Source organism: Ammospiza caudacuta, chromosome 7 (assembly GCF_027887145.1).
Source record: "Ammospiza caudacuta isolate bAmmCau1 chromosome 7, bAmmCau1.pri, whole genome shotgun sequence".
In the NCBI taxonomy this organism is placed as follows: Eukaryota; Metazoa; Chordata; class Aves; order Passeriformes; family Passerellidae; genus Ammospiza; species Ammospiza caudacuta.
The window spans coordinates 20,568,956-20,594,119 of record NC_080599.1 but is presented as its reverse complement, the minus strand read 5'-3'; positions in this window follow the sequence as shown (position 1 = coordinate 20,594,119).

Here is a 25,164-nt window from a genome sequence, read left to right as displayed (position 1 = left end):
CATGGAGCACTGCCTCTCCCTCCCGGGAGCCCGAACCTAACACATGGTGCCCCGCCCATCACTGCCTTGAGCCCCTCCCCTCATTGACTCGATCCTCAAAGCTGATAGCCTATAACCCCACCCCTGACAAATGGAACCCCTTTCATCACACATGGAGCCCTGCCCCTTGCTCCCGGGAGCCTGGCCCCCAACACATGGAGCCCCGCCCATCACTGCCTAGAGCCCCGTCTCTAAATGACTCGATGGAGCCCCTAAAAGCCTGGAAACCCGCCCCTCACGCCTGGAACCCCTTCCCTCACTCATGGGGCCCTGCCCCTCACAATAGGAGCCCCGCTCCTCAAACATTGAGCCCTGCCCTTCAGCGCCTGGACCCCTGCCCATCCCACATTGAGCCACGCCCATCACTTGCTGGAGCCCTGCCCCACACACATGGAGCCCCTTCCCTCACACATGGAGCCCTGCCCCTTACTGCTGGGAGTACGACCCCCACAACATGGAACCCTTTCCCTCTCTCATGGGGCCCTGCCACTCATTGGCTGGAGCCCTAACCATCCCACATTGGGCCCCGCCCATCACAGGCTTGAGCCCTGCCCCACAGACATTGAGCCCCTTCCCTCACACATGGAGCCCAGCCTCTCCATGCTGGGAGCCTAACCCCTAACATATGGAGCCCCGCCCATCACTGCCCCGAGCCCCGCCCCTCACTGACTGCATCCCTACCCATGACAGCCTGGAACACCACCCATCATGCATGGAACCCCTTCCCTCACGCATTGTGCCCTGACCCTCACATTTGCAGCCCCGACCCCCAAACATAAAACTGCCCCTCAATGCCTGGAGCCCTGCCCATTACACAGGAAGCCTTGCCCATCACTGTCTGGACCCCTGCCCCACACACATGGAGTCCCATCTCTCACAAATGGAGACCTACCCCTAACACATGGAGCCCCGCCCATCACTGCCTAGAGCCCTCACCTCACTGACTGGAACCCCAACACTGACAGCCTGGACCACGCCCCTCACGCATGGAGCCTCTTCCCTCCCTCATTCAGCTTTGCCCCTCACTATTGGAGCCGCGTCCCTCAAACATGGAGCCCTGCCCATAATTGCATAGAGCCCTGCCCATCCCACATGGAGCCCTGCATATCACAGGCTTAAGCCCTGCCCCACAGACATTGAGCCCCTTCCCTCACACATGGAGCCCTGCCTCTCCATGCCGGAAGCCTGACCCCTAACATATGGAGCCCCGCCCAACACTGCCTAGAGCCCCGCCCCTCACTGACATGATACCCAACCTTGACAGCCTGGAACCCCGCCCCTCACGCAGGGAACGCCTTCCCTCACTCATGGGGCCCTGCCCTCTCTATTGGAGCCCCGTCACTCAAACATGGAGCCCTGCCCCTCAATGCCTGGAACCCTGCCCGTCTGACATGTACTCCCACCCATCACTGGCTGGAGCCCTGCCCCACACACATGGAGCCCTTTCCCTCACACATGGAGCCCTGACCCTTACTGCTGGGAGCCCGATCCCTAACATATGAAGCCCCCCCATAACTGCCTTGAGCCCCGCACCTCACTTACTGTATCCCCACCCCTAACAGCCTGGAAACACCCTGTGCATGCATGGAACGCCTTCCCTCACTCATGGAGTCCTGCCCCAATACAATTGGACCCCCGTCCCTCATATATGGAGGTCTGCCCCTCAGTGCATGGAGCCCTGCCCATCCTACATGAAGCCTTGATCATCACTGGCTGGAGCCCTGCCCCACACACATGGAGCCCCCCCATCACACATGGACCCTGCCCCTTACTGCTGGGAGCCTGACGCCTAACACATGGAGCCCTGTCCATCACTGCCTAGAGCTCCGCGTCTCAGTGACTGGATCTCCACCCCTGACAGCCTGGAACCATGCCCCTGGCACATGGAACCCCTTCCCTCACTCATGTTGCTCTGCCACTTACGCATGGAACCCTTTCCCAATCTCATGGGGCCCTGCCCAACAGAATTGGTGCCCCGCCCCTCTAACATGGAGACCTGCCCCTCATTTCAGGGTGCCCTGCGCATCCCACAGGGAGCCCCACCCATCACTAGCTGGAGCCCTGCCCCAAGCTCATGGAGCCCAATCCCTCACACATGGAGCCCTGCACCTTACTGCCGCGAGCCCGAACCCGAGCACATGGAGCCCCGCCTATCACTGCCTAGATGCCCGCCCCTCACTTACTGGATCCCCACCCCTGACTGCCTGAAACTGCGCCCCTCAGGCATGGAACCCCTTCTCGCACGCATGGGGCCCTGCCCCACATGCATGGAACCACTTCCCTCACACATGGAGCCCTGCCCCACACAACTGGAGCCCCGCCCATTAAAACATGGAGCCCTGCCTCTCACTGCATGGAACCCTGCCCATCCCACATTGAGCCCCGCCAATCACGGGCTGGAGCCCTCCCCCACATAAATGGAGCCCCTTCCCTCACACATGGAGCCCTGCCCCTTAGTGCCGGGAGCTCGACACTGAACACATGCAGCCCCACCCATCATTGCCTAGAGCCCTGCCCCTCACTGACTGGATTCCCAGCCCTGAACGCCTGGAACTCCACCCCTCACGCATGGAACACTTTCCCTAACTCATGGGGCCCCGCCCCTAACAAATGGAACCTCTTCCCTCACCCATGGGGTCCTGTGCCTCACAATTGGAGCCCGGCGCTTAAACTATGGAGCCAAGCCCCTCACTGCATGGAGCCCTGCCTATCCCACATGGAGCCCTGCCCCTTACTTCCGGGAGCCCGACCTCTAACACATATAGCCCAGCCCATACCTGTGTAGAGCCCCGCCCCTCACTGACTGGATCCCTACTCCTGACAGCATGGAACCCCGCCCCTCACGCATTGAACCCCTTCCCCCAATCAGGGGGCCCTGCCCCTCACTTTTGGAACCCCGCCCCTCAAAAGGGAGTCCTGCCCGTAACTGCATGGTGCCCTGCCAATGCCACATGGAGCCCCGCCCATCACTGGCTGGAGTCCTGCCCCAAACACATGGATCCCCTTCCCTAACTCATGGGGCCCTACCCCTCACAATTGGAGCCCCGAACGTCAAAGATGGATCCGTGCCCCCCAATACCTTCAGCCCTGCCAATCCCACATGGAGCCCCGCCCATCACTGTTTTGAGCCCTGCCCCGCACACATGGAACACAATCACTTACACATGGAGCCCTGCCCCATGCTCCCGGGAGCCCGACCCCTAACATACGGAGACCTGCCGATCACTGCCTAGAGCCCCGCCCCTCACTGACTGGATCTCTCCCCCTAACAGCCTGGAACCCCGCCCCTCATGCATGGAATCACTTCCCTCACTTATTGGGCCCTGCCCATCACTATTGGACCCACGTCAGTCAAACATGGAGCCCTGCCCCTCACTGCATGGAGCCCTGCCCATCCCACATGGAGCCTTGCCCATCACTGGCTAGAGACCTGCCCCACACACATGGAGTCCCATCCCTCAAACATGGAGCCATGCCCCTTACTGCTGCGAGCCCGACAGATAACACATGGAGCTCCGCCAATCAATGCCTTGAGCCACGTCACTCGCTGACTGGATCCCCACACCTGACAGCCTGGAACCCCAGCCTACTAGCATGGAACCCCTTCCCACACTCATGGAGCCCTGCCCCTCAATGCCTGGAGCCCTGCCCATCTGACATGTAGTCCCGCCCATCACTGGCTGGAGCCCTGCCCCATACACATGGAGCCCCTTACTCAAACATGGAGCCCTGCCCCTTACTGCTGGGAGCCTGACCACTAACACATGGCGCCCCGCCCATCACGGCCTAGAGCCCCACCCCTCACTGACAAGATCCTCACCCCGACAGTCTGGAACCCTGCCCCTCACCCATGGAATTACATCCATCAATCATGGGGCCCTGCCCCTCACAATCGGAGCCCGCCCCTCAAACATGGAGCCCTGCCCCTCACAGCCTGGAGCCCTGTCCCAGACATATGGAGTCTCCTCCCTCACACAAGGAGCCCTGCCCCTTACTGTAGAGAGCCAAACCCCAAGCACACGGAACCTTGCCCATCACTGGCTGGAGCCCTGCCCCACACTCATAGAGTCCCATCACTCACAGATGGAGCACTGTCCCTTACTGCCAGGACGCCAACCCCTAACACATGGAGCCCCGCACCTCATTACCTAGAGGCCTGCCCCTCAGGGACTTGATTCCCACCCCTGACAGCCTGGAACCCCGCCCCTCACGCATGGAACACCTTCTCTCACACATTGTGCCCTGCCTCTCAGAATTGAAGCCCCGTCCCTCACACATGGAGCCCTGCCACTTACTGCCAGGAGCCCAACTCCTAACACATGAAGCCCCACACATCACTGGCTGGAGCCCTGCCCCACACACATGGAGCCCCTTCCCTTACACATGCAGCCCTGCCCCTTACTGCTGGGAGCCCAACTTGTAACACATGGGGCCCTGCCCATCAGTGCCCAGAGCCCCACCCCTCAATGACAGGGTCCCCACCCCTGACAGCCTGGAACTCCGCCACTCACGCATGGAACCCCTTCCTTCACTTATGGGGTCCTGCCCCTCACAATATGAGCCCCGCCCCTCAAACAGGGAGTCCTGCCTCTCACTGCATGAAGCCCTGCCCATTTCAGATGAAGAACCACCCATCACTTGCTGGAGCCCTGCCCCACACACATGTAGCCCCGTCCCTCACACATGGAGCCCTGCCCGTTATTGCCAGGAGCCCGACCCCTAACACATGGAGCCCTGCCCATCACTACCAAGAGCACCGCCCCTCACTGACTAGATCCCCACACCTGACAGCCTGGAACCCTGCTCCACTAGCATGGAACGCCTTCCCACACTCATGGGGCCCTGCCCTCTCTATTGGAGCCCAGTCACTCAAACATTGAGCGCTGCCCCTCAATGCCTGGAGCCCTGCCCATCTGACATGTAGTCCCGCCCATCACTGGCTGGATCCCGGCCCCACACACATGGAGCCCCTTACCTCAAACATGGCGCCCTGCCCCTTACTGCTGGGAGCCCGACCACTAACACACGGCCTAGAGCCCCACACCTCACTGACAAGATCTTCACCCCAACAGTCTGGAACCCTGACCCTCACCCAAGGAATTACTTCCCTCACTCATGGGGCCCTGCCCCTCATAATTGGAGCCCCGCCCCTCAAACATGTAGCTATGCCCCTCACTGGCTGGAGCCCTGCCCATCCCACATGGGGCCCCACCCAACACTTGCTGGAGCCCTGTCCCGGAGATATGGAGTCTCCTCCCTCACACATGGAGCCCTGCCCCTCACTGCCGAGAGCCCCGCCCCTCACTGACTGGATCCCCAACCCTGACAGCCTGGAACTCTGCCCCTCACGCAAGGAACCCCTTACTTCATTCATGGGGCCCTGCCCCTCACAATATGAGCCCCGCCCCTCAAACAGGGAGTCCTGCCCCTCACTGCATGAAGCCCTGCCCATCTCAGATGAAGAACCGCCCATCACTTTCTGGAGTCCTGCCCCACACATATGGAGCCCATTTCCTCACACATGGAGACCACCCCCTTAGTGCCGGAAGCCCGACCCCTAACACATAGAGCCCCGCCCATCAATGCCTAGTGCTCCGCCACTCACTGACTAGATCCCAACTCATGACAGCCTTGAAACCCGCCCCTCATGCATGGTACCGATTCCCACACTCATGGGGACCTGGCCTTCACAATAGGATCCCCGCCCCTTAAACATGGAGCCCTGCCCCTAACTGCCTGGTGCCCTGCCCATCCGAATTTGGGCCACGCCCATGACTGGCTGTAGACCTGCCCCACAAACATGGATCCGTTCCCTCACACATGGAGCCCTGCCGTTTACTGCGGGGACCAAAATACCTAACACTTGGAGACCCGCCTATCACAGCCAAGAGCACTGCCACTCACTGACTGGATCCCTACCCCTGACAGCCTGGAACCCCGCCAATTACTCATGCAACCTTTTCCCCCACACATGGGGCCCTGCCCCTCAAAGTTGTTGCCCCGCCCTTAAATATGGAGTCCTGCCCCTCACTGCATGTAGCCCTCCCCATCCCACATGGAGCCCCGCACGTCACTGGCTGGAGCCCTGCCCCACACTTTCATCCTCTTCCTCACACATGGAGCCCCGCCACTTACTGCCGGGACGCCGACCCCTAACACATGGAGCTCCGCACATCACTGACATTAGCCCCACCCCTCACTGACTGGATCCCAAACCGTGACAGTCTTTAACCCCGCCCCTCACACATGGAGCCCCTTCCCTCACACATGGAGCCCTGCCCGATACTGCCGGGACCCCGAACACTAACACATGGAGCCCTGCCCATCACTTCCTAGAGCCACCCCAGTAACTGATTGGATCCCCACCCCTGAGAGCCTGGAACCCCGCTCCTCACGCATGGAACCACCTACCTAAATCATGGGGTCCTGACCCTAACTATTGGAGCCCCGCCCCTCAAGCATGGAGCTCTGCCCCTCAATGCATGGATCCCTGACCATCCCACATGGAGCCTCTCACATCACTGGCTGGAGACCTTCCCCACAGACATGGAGCCCCTTCCCTCACACATGGAGCCCTGCCTCTCCCTGCCGGGAGCTCGACACCTAACACATGGAGCCCCGACACTCACTGCCTAGAATCCTGCCCCTCACTGACTGGATCCCCACTACTGACAGCCTGGAACCCCGACCCTCACGCATGGAACCACTTACCTCACACATGGGGTCCTGCCCCACACTATTGGAGCGCCACCGTCAAACATGGAGCCCAGCCCCTCAATTCCTGGAGCCCTGCCCATTCCACATGGAGCCTTCCCCATTACTGGATGGAGCCCTGCCCCACACACATGGAGTCCCATCCCTCACACATGGAGCCCTGCCCCTTTCTGCTGAGAGCCCGACCACTAACACATGTAGCCCCGACCATCAGTACCTAGAGCCCCGCCCCTAACTGACAGGATCCAAACACCTGACAGCCTGGAACCCCGCCCCTCAGGCACTGAACCACTTCTCTCCCTCATGGGGCCCTGCCCCTCACAATTGGAGCCCTGCTTCTAAACCATGGAATCCTGGCCCTCGCTGCATAGAGCCCTGCCAATCCTATATGATGCCCCGCCCATCACTGGCTGGAGCCCTGCCCCACACACATGGAACCCCTTCCCTCACACATGGAGCACTGCCTCTCCCTCCCGGGAGCCCGAACCTAACACATGGTGCCCCGCCCATCACTGCCTTGAGCCCCTCCCCTCATTGACTCGATCCTCAAAGCTGATAGCCTATAACCCCACCCCTGACAAATGGAACCCCTTTCATCACACATGGAGCCCTGCCCCTTGCTCCCGGGAGCCTGGCCCCCAACACATGGAGCCCCGCCCATCACTGCCTAGAGCCCCGTCTCTAAATGACTCGATGGAGCCCCTAAAAGCCTGGAAACCCGCCCCTCACGCCTGGAACCCCTTCCCTCACTCATGGGGCCCTGCCCCTCACAATAGGAGCCCCGCTCCTCAAACATTGAGCCCTGCCCTTCAGCGCCTGGACCCCTGCCCATCCCACATTGAGCCACGCCCATCACTTGCTGGAGCCCTGCCCCACACACATGGAGCCCCTTCCCTCACACATGGAGCCCTGCCCCTTACTGCTGGGAGTACGACCCCCACAACATGGAACCCTTTCCCTCTCTCATGGGGCCCTGCCACTCATTGGCTGGAGCCCTAACCATCCCACATTGGGCCCCGCCCATCACAGGCTTGAGCCCTGCCCCACAGACATTGAGCCCCTTCCCTCACACATGGAGCCCAGCCTCTCCATGCTGGGAGCCTAACCCCTAACATATGGAGCCCCGCCCATCACTGCCCCGAGCCCCGCCCCTCACTGACTGCATCCCTACCCATGACAGCCTGGAACACCACCCATCATGCATGGAACCCCTTCCCTCACGCATTGTGCCCTGACCCTCACATTTGCAGCCCCGACCCCCAAACATAAAACTGCCCCTCAATGCCTGGAGCCCTGCCCATTACACAGGAAGCCTTGCCCATCACTGTCTGGACCCCTGCCCCACACACATGGAGTCCCATCTCTCACAAATGGAGACCTACCCCTAACACATGGAGCCCCGCCCATCACTGCCTAGAGCCCTCACCTCACTGACTGGAACCCCAACACTGACAGCCTGGACCACGCCCCTCACGCATGGAGCCTCTTCCCTCCCTCATTCAGCTTTGCCCCTCACTATTGGAGCCGCGTCCCTCAAACATGGAGCCCTGCCCATAATTGCATAGAGCCCTGCCCATCCCACATGGAGCCCTGCATATCACAGGCTTAAGCCCTGCCCCACAGACATTGAGCCCCTTCCCTCACACATGGAGCCCTGCCTCTCCATGCCGGAAGCCTGACCCCTAACATATGGAGCCCCGCCCAACACTGCCTAGAGCCCCGCCCCTCACTGACATGATACCCAACCTTGACAGCCTGGAACCCCGCCCCTCACGCAGGGAACGCCTTCCCTCACTCATGGGGCCCTGCCCTCTCTATTGGAGCCCCGTCACTCAAACATGGAGCCCTGCCCCTCAATGCCTGGAACCCTGCCCGTCTGACATGTACTCCCACCCATCACTGGCTGGAGCCCTGCCCCACACACATGGAGCCCTTTCCCTCACACATGGAGCCCTGACCCTTACTGCTGGGAGCCCGATCCCTAACATATGAAGCCCCCCCATAACTGCCTTGAGCCCCGCACCTCACTTACTGTATCCCCACCCCTAACAGCCTGGAAACACCCTGTGCATGCATGGAACGCCTTCCCTCACTCATGGAGTCCTGCCCCAATACAATTGGACCCCCGTCCCTCATATATGGAGGTCTGCCCCTCAGTGCATGGAGCCCTGCCCATCCTACATGAAGCCTTGATCATCACTGGCTGGAGCCCTGCCCCACACACATGGAGCCCCCCCATCACACATGGACCCTGCCCCTTACTGCTGGGAGCCTGACGCCTAACACATGGAGCCCTGTCCATCACTGCCTAGAGCTCCGCGTCTCAGTGACTGGATCTCCACCCCTGACAGCCTGGAACCATGCCCCTGGCACATGGAACCCCTTCCCTCACTCATGTTGCTCTGCCACTTACGCATGGAACCCTTTCCCAATCTCATGGGGCCCTGCCCAACAGAATTGGTGCCCCGCCCCTCTAACATGGAGACCTGCCCCTCATTTCAGGGTGCCCTGCGCATCCCACAGGGAGCCCCACCCATCACTAGCTGGAGCCCTGCCCCAAGCTCATGGAGCCCAATCCCTCACACATGGAGCCCTGCACCTTACTGCCGCGAGCCCGAACCCGAGCACATGGAGCCCCGCCTATCACTGCCTAGATGCCCGCCCCTCACTTACTGGATCCCCACCCCTGACTGCCTGAAACTGCGCCCCTCAGGCATGGAACCCCTTCTCGCACGCATGGGGCCCTGCCCCACATGCATGGAACCACTTCCCTCACACATGGAGCCCTGCCCCACACAACTGGAGCCCCGCCCATTAAAACATGGAGCCCTGCCTCTCACTGCATGGAACCCTGCCCATCCCACATTGAGCCCCGCCAATCACGGGCTGGAGCCCTCCCCCACATAAATGGAGCCCCTTCCCTCACACATGGAGCCCTGCCCCTTAGTGCCGGGAGCTCGACACTGAACACATGCAGCCCCACCCATCATTGCCTAGAGCCCTGCCCCTCACTGACTGGATTCCCAGCCCTGAACGCCTGGAACTCCACCCCTCACGCATGGAACACTTTCCCTAACTCATGGGGCCCCGCCCCTAACAAATGGAACCTCTTCCCTCACCCATGGGGTCCTGTGCCTCACAATTGGAGCCCGGCGCTTAAACTATGGAGCCAAGCCCCTCACTGCATGGAGCCCTGCCTATCCCACATGGAGCCCTGCCCCTTACTTCCGGGAGCCCGACCTCTAACACATATAGCCCAGCCCATACCTGTGTAGAGCCCCGCCCCTCACTGACTGGATCCCTACTCCTGACAGCATGGAACCCCGCCCCTCACGCATTGAACCCCTTCCCCCAATCAGGGGGCCCTGCCCCTCACTTTTGGAACCCCGCCCCTCAAAAGGGAGTCCTGCCCGTAACTGCATGGTGCCCTGCCAATGCCACATGGAGCCCCGCCCATCACTGGCTGGAGTCCTGCCCCAAACACATGGAACCCCTTCCCTAACTCATGGGGCCCTACCCCTCACAATTGGAGCCCCGAACGTCAAAGATGGATCCGTGCCCCCCAATACCTTCAGCCCTGCCAATCCCACATGGAGCCCCGCCCATCACTGTTTTGAGCCCTGCCCCGCACACATGGAACACAATCACTTACACATGGAGCCCTGCCCCATGCTCCCGGGAGCCCGACCCCTAACATACGGAGACCTGCCGATCAATGCCTAGAGCCCCGCCCCTCACTGACTGGATCTCTCCCCCTAACAGCCTGGAACCCCGCCCCTCATGCATGGAATCACTTCCCTCACTTATTGGGCCCTGCCCATCACTATTGGACCCACGTCAGTCAAACATGGAGCCCTGCCCCTCACTGCATGGAGCCCTGCCCATCCCACATGGAGCCTTGCCCATCACTGGCTAGAGACCTGCCCCACACACATGGAGTCCCATCCCTCAAACATGGAGCCATGCCCCTTACTGCTGCGAGCCCGACACATAACACATGGAGCTCCGCCAATCAATGCCTTGAGCCACGTCACTCGCTGACTGGATCCCCACACCTGACAGCCTGGAACCCCGGCCTACTAGCATGGAACCCCTTCCCACACTCATGGAGCCCTGCCCCTCAATGCCTGGAGCCCTGCCCATCTGACATGTAGTCCCGCCCATCACTGGCTGGAGCCCTGCCCCATACACATGGAGCCCCTTACTCAAACATGGAGCCCTGCCCCTTACTGCTGGGAGCCTGACCACTAACACATGGCGCCCCGCCCATCACGGCCTAGAGCCCCACCCCTCACTGACAAGATCCTCACCCCGACAGTCTGGAACCCTGCCCCTCACCCATGGAATTACATCCATCAATCATGGGGCCCTGCCCCTCACAATCGGAGCCCGCCCCTCAAACATGGAGCCCTGCCCCTCACAGCCTGGAGCCCTGTCCCAGACATATGGAGTCTCCTCCCTCACACAAGGAGCCCTGCCCCTTACTGTAGAGAGCCAAACCCCAAGCACACGGAACCTTGCCCATCACTGGCTGGAGCCCTGCCCCACACTCATAGAGTCCCATCACTCACAGATGGAGCACTGTCCCTTACTGCCAGGACGCCAACCCCTAACACATGGAGCCCCGCACCTCATTACCTAGAGGCCTGCCCCTCAGGGACTTGATTCCCACCCCTGACAGCCTGGAACCCCGCCCCTCACGCATGGAACACCTTCTCTCACACATTGTGCCCTGCCTCTCAGAATTGAAGCCCCGTCCCTCACACATGGAGCCCTGCCACTTACTGCCAGGAGCCCAACTCCTAACACATGAAGCCCCACACATCACTGGCTGGAGCCCTGCCCCACACACATGGAGCCCCTTCCCTTACACATGCAGCCCTGCCCCTTACTGCTGGGAGCCCAACTTGTAACACATGGGGCCCTGCCCATCAGTGCCCAGAGCCCCACCCCTCAATGACAGGGTCCCCACCCCTGACAGCCTGGAACTCCGCCACTCACGCATGGAACCCCTTCCTTCACTTATGGGGTCCTGCCCCTCACAATATGAGCCCCGCCCCTCAAACAGGGAGTCCTGCCTCTCACTGCATGAAGCCCTGCCCATCTCAGATGAAGAACCACCCATCACTTGCTGGAGCCCTGCCCCACACACATGTAGCCCCGTCCCTCACACATGGAGCCCTGCCCGTTATTGCCAGGAGCCCGACCCCTAACACATGGAGCCCTGCCCATCACTACCAAGAGCACCGCCCCTCACTGACTAGATCCCCACACCTGACAGCCTGGAACCCTGCTCCACTAGCATGGAACGCCTTCCCACACTCATGGGGCCCTGCCCTCTCTATTGGAGCCCAGTCACTCAAACATTGAGCGCTGCCCCTCAATGCCTGGAGCCCTGCCCATCTGACATGTAGTCCCGCCCATCACTGGCTGGATCCCGGCCCCACACACATGGAGCCCCTTACCTCAAACATGGCGCCCTGCCCCTTACTGCTGGGAGCCCGACCACTAACACACGGCCTAGAGCCCCACACCTCACTGACAAGATCTTCACCCCAACAGTCTGGAACCCTGACCCTCACCCAAGGAATTACTTCCCTCACTCATGGGGCCCTGCCCCTCATAATTGGAGCCCCGCCCCTCAAACATGTAGCTATGCCCCTCACTGGCTGGAGCCCTGCCCATCACACATGGGGCCCCACCCAACACTTGCTGGAGCCCTGTCCCGGAGATATGGAGTCTCCTCCCTCACACATGGAGCCCTGCCCCTTACTGTAAGGAGCCAAACCCCAAACACATGGAACCTTGCCCATCACTGGCTGGAGCCCTGCTCCTCAAACATAGATTCCCATCCCTCACAGATGGAGCACTGCCCCTTACTGCCAGGATGCCAACCCCTAATATATGGAGCCCCGCGCTGCATTGCCTACAGGCCCGCCCCTCACTGACTGGATCCCCACCCCTGACAGCCTGGAATCCAACCCCTCATGCATGGAACCCCTTCCGTAACCATGGGGCCCTGCCCCTAACAATTGGAGCCCCGCACCTCTAGCGTGGAGCCCTGCCCCACAATGACTTGAGCCCTGCCCATCCCACATGGACCTCCGCCCATCCCTGACTGGATCCCAGTCCCTGACAGCCTGGAAACCCTTCCCTCACTCATAGGGCCCCGCCCCTCACCATTTGAGTCCCGCCCCTCAAATATAAGGCCCTGCCCCTCACTGCATGGAACCCGATCCCTCACCATTTGAGCCACACCCCTCAAACATGGAGCCCTGCCCCTCACTGCATGGAGCCCGATCCCTAACTGCATGGAGCCCTATCCCAGCAGTAAGGGGCAGGGCTTAATGTGTGAGGGATTGGGCTCCATGTGTGTGGGGCAGGGCTCCAGCAAGTGTTGGGCGGGGCCCCATGTGGGATGGGCAGGGCTCCAGGCAGTGAGGGGCACGGCTCCATGTTTGAGGGGCGGGGCTCCAATTGTGAGGGGCAGAACCCATGAGTGAAGTAAATGGTTCCATATGGGAGGGGCGCGGTTCAGGCTGTCAGGGGTGGGGATCCAGCCAGTGAGGGGCGGGTCTCTAGGCAGTGATGGGCGGGGCTGCATGTGTTAGGTGTCGGGCTCCCGGCAGTAAGGGGCAGGGCTCCATGAGTGAGGGAAGGAGCTCCATGTGTGTGGGGCAGGGCTCCAGCAAGTGATCTGCAGCGCTCCATGTGGGATGGGCAGGGCTCAAGTCATTGAGGGACAGGGCTCAACGCTAGAGGGGCAGGGCTCCAATTGTTAGGGGCAGGGCCCCATGGTGACAGAAACATGGAGCCTGCCCATCACTGCCTAGAGCCCCGCAACTCACTAACAGGATCCCACCCCTGACAGTCTGACACCCCGCCCATCACGCATGGAACCACTTCCCTCACTCGTGGGGCCCTGCCCCTCACCATTTGAGACCTGCCCCTCACTGCACGGAGCCCTGCCAGTCCCACCTGGAGCCCCGCCCCTCACTGACTGGATCCCTACCCCTGACAGCCTGGAACCCCTTTACTCACTCATGGGGCCCTGCCCCACACCATTTGACCACTGCCCCTCAAACATGGAGCCCTGGCCCTCACTGCATGGAGCCCGATCCGTAACTCATGGAGCCCCGCCCATCACTGCCTAGAGCCCCGCCCCTCACTCACTGTATCCCCACCCCTGACAGGTTGGAAACCTGCCCATCACGCATGGAAACCCTTTTCTCCCTCATGGGGCGCTGCCCCTTACCATTTGTACCCTGCCACTCACTGCATGGAGCCCTGCCCATCCCACATGCAGCCCCACCCATCACTGAATGGATCCCCACCCTTGAACGCTGGAACCCCTTCCCTCCTCATGGGGCCCTGCCCCTCACCATTTGAGCCCTGCCCCTCACTGCATGGAGCCATGCCCATCCCACATGGAGCCCCGCCCATCACTGACTGGATCCCCACCCCTGACAGCCTGGAACCCCTTCCCTCACTCATGGGACCCTGCCCCTCACCATTTGAGCCCTGCCCCTCAAACATGGAGCCGTTCCTCTCACTGCATGGAGCCCGATCCCTAACTCATGGAGCTCTGCCCATCACTGCCTATAGCCCCGCTCCTCACTGACTGGATTGCAACCCCTGATAGCCTTAAACCCCTTCCCTCACTCATGGGGCCCTGACCCTCGCCATTTGAGCCCCGCCCCTCAAACATGGAGCCCTGCCCCTCACTGCATGGAGCCCAATCCCTCACTGCATGGAGCCCTGCCATCCCACATGGAGACCCGCCCCTCACTGTCTAGATTCCCACCCCTGAAGGCCTGGAACCCCACCCATCACGCATGGAACCCCTTCCCTCACTCATGGGGCCCTGCTCTCACCATTTGAGCCTTGCCCCTCACTGCATTGACCCCTGCCAATCCAACATGGAGCCCCGCCCATCACGGACTGGATCCATGGGCTAGGGGGGGCATCCAGTCAGTGAGGGGCGGAGCTCTAGGCAGTGATGGGCGGGGCTACATGAGTTAGGGATCGGGCTCCATGCAGAGAGGGGCAGCGTTCCATGCCTGAGGGGCGGGGCTCAAATGGTGAGGGGCAGAGCCCCATGAGTGAGGGAAGGGGTTCCAGGCCCTCAAGGCTGGGGATCCAGTCAGTGAGGGGCGGGGCACTAGGCAGTGATGGGCAGGGCTCCATGAGTTAGGGATCGGGCTCCATGCAGTGAGAGGCAGGGCTCCATGTTTGAGGGGTGGGGATCAAATGGTGAGGGGCATGGCTCCATGAGTGACGGAAGGGGTTCCATGCTGTCAGGGGTGGGAATCCAGTCAGTGAGGGGCGGGGCTTGAAGCAGTGATGGGCAGGGCTCCATGAGTTAGGGATCGGGCTTCATGCAGTGAGGGGCAGGGCTCCATGGTTGAGGGGCGGGGTTCAAATGGTGAGGGGCATGGCCCCATGAGTGAGGGAAGGGGTTCCATGCATGATGGGTGGGATTCCAGGCTGTCAGGGGCTGGGATTAAGTAAGTGAGGGGCGGGGCTCTAGGAAGTAATGGGCGGGGCTCCATGAGTTAGGGATCAGGCTCCATGCAGTGAGAAGAAGGGCTCCATGTTTGAGGGGCGGGGCTCAAATGGTGAGGGGCAGGGCCCCATGAGTGAGGGAAGGGGTTCCATGCATGATGGGTGGGGTTCCAGGCTGTCAGGGGCTGGGATTAAGTAAGTGAGGGGCGGGGCTCTAGGAAGTAATGGGCGGGGCTCCATGAGTTAGGGATCAGGCTCCATGCAGTTAGAAGAAGGGCTCCATGTTTGAGGGGCGGGGCTCAAATGGTGAGGGGCAGGGCCCCATGAGTGAGGGAAGGGGTTCCAGGCTGTCAGGCGTGGGGATCCAGTCAGTGAGGTGTGGGGCTCTAGGCAGTGATGGGCGGGGCTCCATGAGTTAGGGATCGGGCTCCATGCAGTGAGGGGCAGGGCTCCATGTTTGAGGGGCGGGGCTAAAATTGTGAGGAGCAGGGCCCAATGAGTAAGGGAATGGGTTCCAGGCTGTCAGAGGTGGGCATGCAGTCAGTGAGGGGCGGGGCTCAAGGCAGTGATGGGTGGGGCTCCATGAGTTAGGGATCGGGCTCCATGCACTGGGGGACAGGGCTTCATGTTTGAGGGGTGGGGCTCAAATGGTTAGGGGCAGTGCACGATGAGTGAGCGAAGGGGTTCTATGCGTGATGTGCGGGGTTCCAGGCTGTCAGGGGTAGGGATCCAGTCAGTGAGGGTCCGGCTCTAGGCAGTGATGGGCGGGGATCCATGAGTAAGGGATCAGGCTCCATGCAGTGAGGGGCAGGGCTCCATGTTTGAGGGGCGGGGCTCAAATTGTGAGGGGCAGGGCCCCATGAGTGAGGGAAGGGGTTCAATGCGTGATGTGCGGGGTTCCAGGCTGTCAGGGGCTGTGATTCAGTAAGAGAGTGGTGGGGCTCTAGGAAGTGATGGGCGGGGCTCCATGAGTTAGGGATCGAGCTCCATGCAGTGAGGGGCAGGGCTCCATGTTTGAGGGGCGGGGCTCAAAAGGTGAGGGTCAGGGCCCAATGAGTAAGGGAAGGGGTTCAAGGCTTTCAGAGGTGGGAATCAAGTCAGTGAGGGGCGGGGCTCTAGGCAGTGATGGGCGGGGCTCCATGAGTTACGGATCGGGCTCCATGCAGTGAGTGGCAGGGCTCCATATTTGAGAGGCGGGCCTCGAATGGTGAGTGGCAGGGCCCCAAGAGTGAGGGAAGGGTTTCCAGACTGTCAGGGGTGGGGATCCAGTCAGTGAGGGGCGGCGGTCTAGGCAGTGATGAGCAGGGCTTAATGAGTTAGTGCTCAGGCTTCTGACAGTTCGGGGCAGGGCTCAATGTTTGAGGGGCGAGGCTCAAATGGTGAGGGGCAGGGCCCCCAGAGTGAGGGAAGGGGTTCCAGGCTGTCAGGGGTAGGGATCCAGTCAGTGAGGGGCGGGGCTCTATGCAGTGATGGGCAGGGCTCCATGAGTTAGGGATCGGGCTCCATGCAGTGAGAGGCAGGGCTCCATGTTTGAGGGACGGGGCTCAAATGGTGAGGGGCAGGGCCCCATGAGTAAGGGAAGGGGTTCCATGTGTGATGGGCGGGGTTCCAGGCTGTCAGGAGCTAGGATTATTTCAGTGAGGGGCGAGGCTCTAGGCAGTGATGGGCGGGGCTCCATGAGGTAGGGATCGGTCTCCATGCAGTGACAGGAAGGGCTCCATGTTTGAGCGGCGGGGCTCAAATGGTGAGGGCCAGGGCCTCATGAGTGTGTGAAGGGGTTCCAGGCTGTCAGGGGTGGGGACCCGGTAAATGAGGAGCGGAGCTCTAGGCCGTGATGGGCGGGGCTCCATGAGTTAGGGATCGGGCTCCATGCAGTGAGGGGCAGTGCTCCATGTTTGAGGGGTGGGGATCAAATGGTGATGGGCATGGCTCCATGAGTGACTGAAGGGGATCCAGGCTGTCAGGGGTGGGGATCCAGTCAGTGAGGGGCCGGGCTTTAGGCAGTGATGGGCAGGGCTCCATGAGTAAGGGATCCGGCTCCATGCAGAGAGGGGCGGGGCTCCATGGTTGAGGGGCAGGGCTGAAATCGTGAGGGGCAGGGCCCCATGAGTGAGGGAAGGGGTTCCAGGCTTTCAGAGGTGGGAATCAAGTCAGTGAGGGGCGGGGCTTTAGGCAGTGATGGGCGGGGCTCAATGAGTTAGGGATCGGGCTCCATGCAGTGAGGGGCAGGGCACCATGTTTGAGGGGTGGGTCTCAAATGGTGAGAGGCAGGGCCCCATGAGTGAGGGAAGGGGTTCCATGCATGATGGGTGGGGTTCCAGGCTTTCAGGGTCTGGGAATAAGTAAGTGAGGGGCGGGGCTTTAGGCAGTGATGGGCGGGGCTCAATGAGTTAGGGATCGGGCTCCATGCAGTGAGAAGAAGGGCTCCATGATTGAAGGGCGGGGCTCAAATGGTGAGAGGCAGGGCCCAATTAGTGAGGGAAGGGGTTCCAGGCTGTCAGGGGTGGGGATCCAGTCAGTAAGGGGCGGGGCTCTAGGCAGCGATGGGCGGGGCTCCATGAGTTAGGGATCGGGTCCATGCAGTGAACGGCAGTGCTCCATGTTTATGGGGCGGGGATCAAATGGTGAGGGGCAGGGCCCCATGAGTGTGTGAAGGGGTTCCAGGTTGACAGGGATGGGGATCCAGTCAGTGAGGGGAGGGGCTCAAGGCAGTGGTGGTTGGGGCTCGATGCGTTAGGGATCAGGCTCCATGCAGTGAGGGGCAGGGCTCCATGTTTGAGCGGCGGGGCTCAAATGGTGAGGGGCAGGGCCCAATGAGTGAGGGAAAGGGTTCCAGGGGGTAAGGGGTAGGGATCCAATCAGTGATTGGCGGGTCTCTAGGCAGTGATGGGCGGGGCTCCATGAGTTAGGGATCGGGCTCCATGCAGAGGGGGGCATGGCTTCATGTTTGAGGGGCGGGGCTCAAATTGTTATTGGCAGGGTCCTATGAGTGAGGGAAGGTGTTCCAGGCTGTCAGGGGCTGGGATTCAGTAAGTGAGGTGCGGGGCTCTAGGCAGTGATGGGCGGGGCTCAATGAGTTAGAGATCGGGCTCCATGCATTGAGGGGCGGGGCTCCATGTTTGAGCGGCGGGGCTCAAATGGTGGGGGTAGGGCCCAATGACTGAGGGAAGGGGTTCCAGTCTGTCAGGGGTGGGGATCCAGTCAGTGAGGGGCGGAGCTCCAAGAAATGATGGATGGGGCTCCATGAGTTAGGGATGGGGGTCCATGAATTGAGGGGCAGAGGTCCATGTTTGAGGGGCAGGGCTCAAATGGTGAGTGGCAGGGCCCCATGAGTGAGGGAAGGGGTTCCAGGCTGTCAGGGGTGGTGATCCAGTCCCTGAGTGGCGGGGCTCTAGGCCGTGATGGGCGGGGCTCAATGAGTTAGGGATCGGGCTCCATGCAGTGAGGGGCAGGGCCCCATGTTTGAGGGGCAGGGCTCAAATGGTGAGGGGCACGGCCCCATGAGTGAGGGAAGGGGTTCCATGCTGTCAGGGGTGGGGATCCAGTAAGCGACTGGGGGGTCTCTAGGCCGTGATGGGCGCGGCTCTGTGAATCAGGGATCCGGTTCCATGCAGTGAGGGGCAGTGCTCCATGTTTGAGGGGCGGGGCTGAAATGGTGAGGGGCAGAGTCCCATGAGTGAGGGAAGGGGTTCCAGGCTGTCAGGGGTGAGGATCCAGTCAGTGAGAGGCTGGGCTCTAGGCTGTTATGGGCGGGGCTACATGAGTTAGGGATCGGGCTCCATGCACTTAGGGGCAGTGCTCAATGTTTGAGGGTCGGGGCTCAAATGGTGAGGGGCAGGGCCCCATGAGTGAGGGAAGGGGTTCCAGGCTGTCAGGGGTGGGGATCCAGTCAGTAAGGGGCAGGGCTATAGGCAATGATGGGCAGGTCCCCATGAGTTAGGGATCGGGCTCCATGCAGTGAGGGCCAGGGCTCCATGTTTGAGGGGCGGGGCTCAAATAGTGATAGGCAGGGCCCCATGAGAGAGGGAAGGGGTTCCATGCATGATGGGTGGGGTTCCAGGCTGTCAGGGGCTGGGATTCAGTAAGTGAGGGGCGGGGCTCTAGGCCGTGATGGGCGGAGCTCCATGGGTTCGGGATCGGGCTCCATGCAGTGAGGGGCGGGGCTCCATGTTTGAGCGGCGGGGCTAAAATGGTGAGGGGCAGGGCCCCATGAGTGAGTGAAAGGGTTCCAGGCTGTCAGGGGTGGGGATCCAGCCAGTGAGGGGCGGGGCTCCATGAGTTAGGGATGGGGCCGCATGAATTGAGCGGCAGAGCTCCATTTTTGAGGGGCAGAGTTCAAATGGTGAGGGTCAGGGCCCCATGAGTGAGGGAAGGGGTTCCATGCGTGATGGGCGATGTTCCAGGCTGTCAGTGGCTGGGTTTCAGAAAGTGGAGGGCGGGGCTCTAGGCAATGATGGGCGGGGCTCCATGAGTTAGGGATCAGGCTCCATGCAGTGAGGGGCAGGGCTCCATGTTTGAGGGGCGGGGCTGAAATGATTGGGGCCAGGGCCCCATGAGTGAGGGAAGGGGTTCCAGGCGGTCAGGGTGGGGATCCAGGCAGTGAGGGGCAGGGCTCTAGGCAGTGATGGGCGTGGCTCCATGACTTAAAAATCGGGCTCCATGCAGTGAGGGGCAAGGCTCCTAGTTTGAGGGGCGGGGCCCAAATGCTGAGGGGCAGGGCTCCATGAGTGAGGGATGGGGTTCCATGCGTGATGGGCGAGCTTCCAGGCTGTCAGGGGCTGGGATTCAGTAAGTGAAGGGCGGGGCTCTAGGCAGTGAGTGGCGGGGCTCCATGAGTTTGGGGATCGGCATCCATGCAGTGAGTGGCATGGCTCCATGTTTTAGGGGCGAGGCTCAAATGGTGAGGGGCAGGGTCCCATGAGTGAGGGAAGGGGTTCCAGGCTGTCAGGGGTGTGGAACCAGTCAGTGAGGGGCGTGGCTCTAGGTAGTGATGTGCGGGGCTCCATGAGTTATTGATCGGGCACCGTGCAGTGAGAGGCAGGGCTCCATGTTTGAGGGGCAGGGCTCAAATGGTGAGGGGCAGGGCCCCATGAGTGAGGGAAGTGGTTCCAGGCTTTCAGGGGTGGGGATCCAGTAAGTGAGGGGTGGGGCTTTAGGCAGTGATGGTCAGGGCACCATGAGTTAGGGATCGGGCTCCATGCAGTGAGGGGCAGGGCTCCATGTTTGAGGGGCGGGGCTCAAATGGTAAGGGGCAGAGCCCCATGAGTGAGGGAAGGGTTTCCAGGCGGTCAGGGGTGGGGATCCAGTAAGTGAGGGGAAGGGCACTAGGCAGACTATGTGGGGCTCCATGATTAAGGGATCAGGCTCCATCCTGTATGGGGCAGGGCTCTATTTTTGAGGGGCGGGGCTCCAATGGCGAGGGTAAGGGCCCCATGAGTGATGGAAGGGGTTCCATGCGTGATGGGCGGGGTTCCTGGCTGTCAGGGCCTGGGATTCAGTAAGTAAGTTGCGAGGCTCTAGGCATTGATGGGCGGGGCTCCATGAGTTAAGGATCGGGCTCCATGCAGTGAGGGGCGGGGCTCCATGTTTCAGGGGCGGGGCTCAAATTGTGAGGGGCAGGGCCCCATGAGTGAGGGAAGGGGTTCCAAGCTGACAGGGGTGGGGATCCAGTCAGTGAGGGGCGGGCCTCTAGGCAGCGATGGGCCGAGCTCCATGAGTTAGGGATCGGGCTGCATGCAGTGAGGGGCAGGGCTCCATGTTTGAGGGGCAGGGCTCAAATGATGAGCGGCAGGGCCCCATGAGTGAGGGAAGGGGTTCCAGGCTGTCAGGGGTGGGGATCCAGTCAGTGAGGGGCGGGGCTATAGGCAGTAATGGGCGGGGCTCCATGAGTTAGTGTTTAGGCTCCATGCACTCAGGGACAGAGCTCCATATTAGAGGGGCGGGTCACAAATGGTGAGGGGCAGGGCCCCATGAGTGAGGGAAGGGGTTCCATGCATGATGGGCAGGGTTCCAGGCCGTCAAGGGCTTGGATCCAGTCAGTGAGGTGTGGGGCTCTAGGCAGTGACGGGCGGGGCTCCATGAGTTGGGGATCAGCTCCATGCAGTGAGGGTCAGGGGTCCATGTTTGAGGGGCGGGGCTCAAATGGTGAGGGGCAGGGCCCCATGAGTGAGGGAAGGGGTTCCAGGCTTTCAGGGGTAGGGATCCAGTCAGTGAGGGGCGGGGCTCTAGGCAGTGATTGCCTGGGCTCCATGAGTTAGGGATTGGGCTCCATGCAGTGAAGGGCAGGGCTCCATGCTTGAGGGGTGGGGCTCAAATGGTGAGGGGCAGGGCCCCATGAGTGAGGGAAGGGGTTCCAGGCGGTCAGGGGTGGGGATCCAGTCAGTGAGAGGCGGGGCTCTAGGCAGTGATGGGCAGGGCTCGATGAGATAGGGATCGGGCTCCATGCAGTGAGGGCATGGCTCCATGTTTGAGGGGCGGGGCTCAAATGGTGAGTGGCAGGGCCCCATGAGTGAGGGAAGGGGTTCCAGGAATTCAAGGGTGGGGATCCAGTCAGTGTGGGGCAGAGCTCTAGGTAGTGGTGGGTCGGGCTCCATGAGTTAGGTATCGGGCTCCATGCCGTGAGGGGCAGGGCTCCATGTTTGAGGGGCGGGGCTCAAATGGTGAGGGGCAGGGCCCCATGAGTGAGGGAAGGGGTTCCAGGCTGTCAGGGGTGAGGATCCAGCTGGGCTCTAGGCATTTATGGGCGGGGCTCCATGAGTTAGGGATAGGGCTCCATGCAGTAAGGGGCGGGGCTCCATGTGTGAGGGACGGGGCTACATGTGTGTGGGGCAGGGCACCAGCAAGTGATGGGTGGTTCTTCATCTGAGATGGGAAGGGCTTCATGCAGTGAGGCGGAGGATTCCCTCTTTGAGGGCCGGGGTTCAAATGGTGAGGGGCAGGGCCTTATTAGTGATGGAAGGGGTTCCAGGCTGACAGGGGTGGGGATCCAGTCAGTGAGGGGCGGGGCTCTATGCAGTGATGGGCGGGCCTCCATGAGATAGGGATCGGGCTCCATGCAGTGAGGGGCAGGGCTCCATGTTTGAGGGGGGGGGCTCAAATGGTGAGGGGGAGGGCCCCATGAGTGACGGAAGGGGTTCCAGGCTGTCAGGGGTGGGGATCCAATCAGTGTGGAGCGGGGCTCTTGGCAGTGGTGGGTGGGGCTCCATGAGTTAGTTATCGGGCTCCAAGCAGTGAGGGGCAGGGCTCCATGTTTGAGGGGCGGGGCTCAAATGGTGAGGGTCAGGGCCCTATGAGTGAGGGAAGGGGTTCCGGCTGTCAGGGGTGGGGATCCAGTCAGTGAGGGGTAAAGCTCTAGGCAGTGATGGGCGTGGCTCCATGAGTTAGGGATCGGGCTCCATGCAGTGAGGGGCAGGGCTCCATGCACTGAGGGGCGGGGCTCAAATGGTGAGGGGCAGGGCCCCATGAGTGAGGGAAGCGCTTCCAGGCATTCAGGGGTGGGGATCCAGTGAGTGAGGGGCGGGACTCTAGGCAGTGATGGGCGGGGCTCCATGAGTTAGGGATCGGGCTCCATGCAGTGAGGGGCAGGGCTCCATGTTTTAAAGGCGGGGCTCAAATGTTGAGTTTCAGGGCCCCATGAGTGAGGGAAGGGGTTCCATGCATGATGGGCGGGCTTCCAGGCTGTCAGGGGCTATGATTAAGTAAGTCAGGGGCGGGGCTTTAGACAGTGATGGGCGGGGCTCCATGAGTTAAGGATAGGGCTCCATGCAGTGAGGGGCAAGGCTCCATATTTCAGGGGCGGGGCTCAAATGGTGAGGGTCAGGGACCCATCAGTGAGGGTAGGGGTTCCATGCGTGATGGGTGGGGTTCCAGTCTGTCAGGTGCTGGGATTAAGTATGATAGGGACTGGGCTCTAGGCAGTGATAGGCAGGGCTCCACGAGTTAGGGATCAGGCTCCATGCAGTGAGGGGCAGGGCTCCATGTTTGAGGGGCAGGGCTCAAATGGTGAGGGGCAGGGCCCCATGAGTGAGGGAAGCGCTTCCAGGCAGTCAGGGGTGGGGATCCAGTCAGTGAGACGCAGGGCTCTAAGCAGTGATGGGCGGGGCTCCATGAGTTAGGGATCGGGCTCCATGCATTGAGGGGCAGGGTTCCATGTTTGAGGGGCAAAACTCAAATGGCGGGGGTCAGGGCCCCATGAGTGAGGGAAGGGGTTCCATGCATGATGGGTGGGGTTCCAGGCTGTCAGGGGCTTAGATTAAGTAAATGAGGGGCGGGGCTCTAGGATTTGATGGGCGGGGCTCCATGAGTTAGAGATCGGGCTCCATGAGGTGAGCGGCATGGCTCCATGTTTGAGGGGCGGGGCTCAAATGGTGAGGGGCAGGGCCCCATGAGATAGAAAAGGTGTTCCTGGCTGTCAGGGCTTGGGATCCGGTCAGTGAGGGGGCGGGGCTCTAGTCAATGACGCGCGGGTCTCCATGAGTTAGGGATCGGGCTCCATGCAGTGAGGGGCAGGGCTCAATATTTGTGGGGCGGGGCTCCTATTATGTGGGGCACGGCCCCATGTGTATGGGAAGGGATTCCATGCGTGAGGGGCGGGATTCTAAACTGTCAGGATTTGGGATGTAGTAGGTGAGGGGCAGGGCTGTAGGCAGTGATAGGCGTGGCTTCATGTGTTAGGGGTTGGGCTCTCGGCATTATGGGGCAGGGCTCCATGGGTGAGGGAAAGGGGCTCCATGTGTGTGGGGCAGGGCTCAATGAAGTGATCGGAGGGGCTCCATGTGGAATGGGTAGGGCTCCATGTTTAATGGGCAGGGCTCCAATTGTGAGGGGCAGGGCTCCATGAGTGAGGGAAGGAGTTCCATGCGTGAGGGGTGGGATTCCAGGCTTTCATGGGTTGGGATTCAGTCAGTGAGGGGCGGGACTCTAGGCAGTAATGGGCGGGGCTCCCTGTGTTAGGTGTCGGGCTCCCGGCATTATGGGGCAGGGCTCCATGTATCAGGGAAGGGGCTCCATGTGTGTGGGGCAGGGCACCAGCCAGTGTTGGGCGGGTCCCCATGTGGGATTGGCAGGGCTCTATGCAGTGAGGGGCAGGGTCCATGTTTGAGGGGCTGGGCTCCAATTTTTAGGGGTAGGGCCCCATGAGTGAGGGAAGGGGATCCATGCGTGAGGGACGGTGTTCCAGGCTGTCAGGGGTGGGGATGCAGTCAGTGAGGGGCGGTGCTCTAGGAAGTGATGGGCGGGGCTCCATGTGTTAGGGGTCGGGCTCCCTCTAGTAAGGGGCAGGGCTCCATGTGTGAGAGAACGGGCTCAAGACCGTAATGGGCGCGGCTCCTTGTGCGAGGGGAAGGTCTCCAGGCAGTGATGGGCGGGGCTCCCTGTGTGAGGGGCAGGTTTCAAGTCAGTCAGGGGCGGGGATCCAGTCAGTTAGGGGCGGGGCTCTAAGAAGTGACGGGCGGGGCTCCTTCGGTTTGGGGTCGGGCTCTCGGCAGTAAGGGGTAGGGCTCCATATGTGAGGGATTGGGCTCCATGTGTATGGGGCAGGGCTCCAGCCAGTGATTGGCGGGGCTCCATGTTCGGTGGGCAGGGCTCAAGGCATTGAGTGGCAGTGCTTCATGTTTGAGGGGCGGGGCTCCAATAGTGAGGGGCAGGGCCCCATGAGTGCGAAAAGGGGATCCAGGCCTGAGGGGCAGGGATGCAGGCTTTCAGGGATGGGGATCCAGTCAGTGAGGGGCAGGGCTATAGGTAGTGATAGGCGGGGCTCCATGTTTTAGGGGGAAGAGGTTCCATGCGTGAGGGGCAGGATTCCAGGCTGTCAGGGGTAGGGATCCAGGTCGTGATGTGCGGAGCTTTAGGCAGTAATGGGCGGGACTCCATGTGTTAGGGGTCAGGCTCCCGGCAATAAGGGGCAAG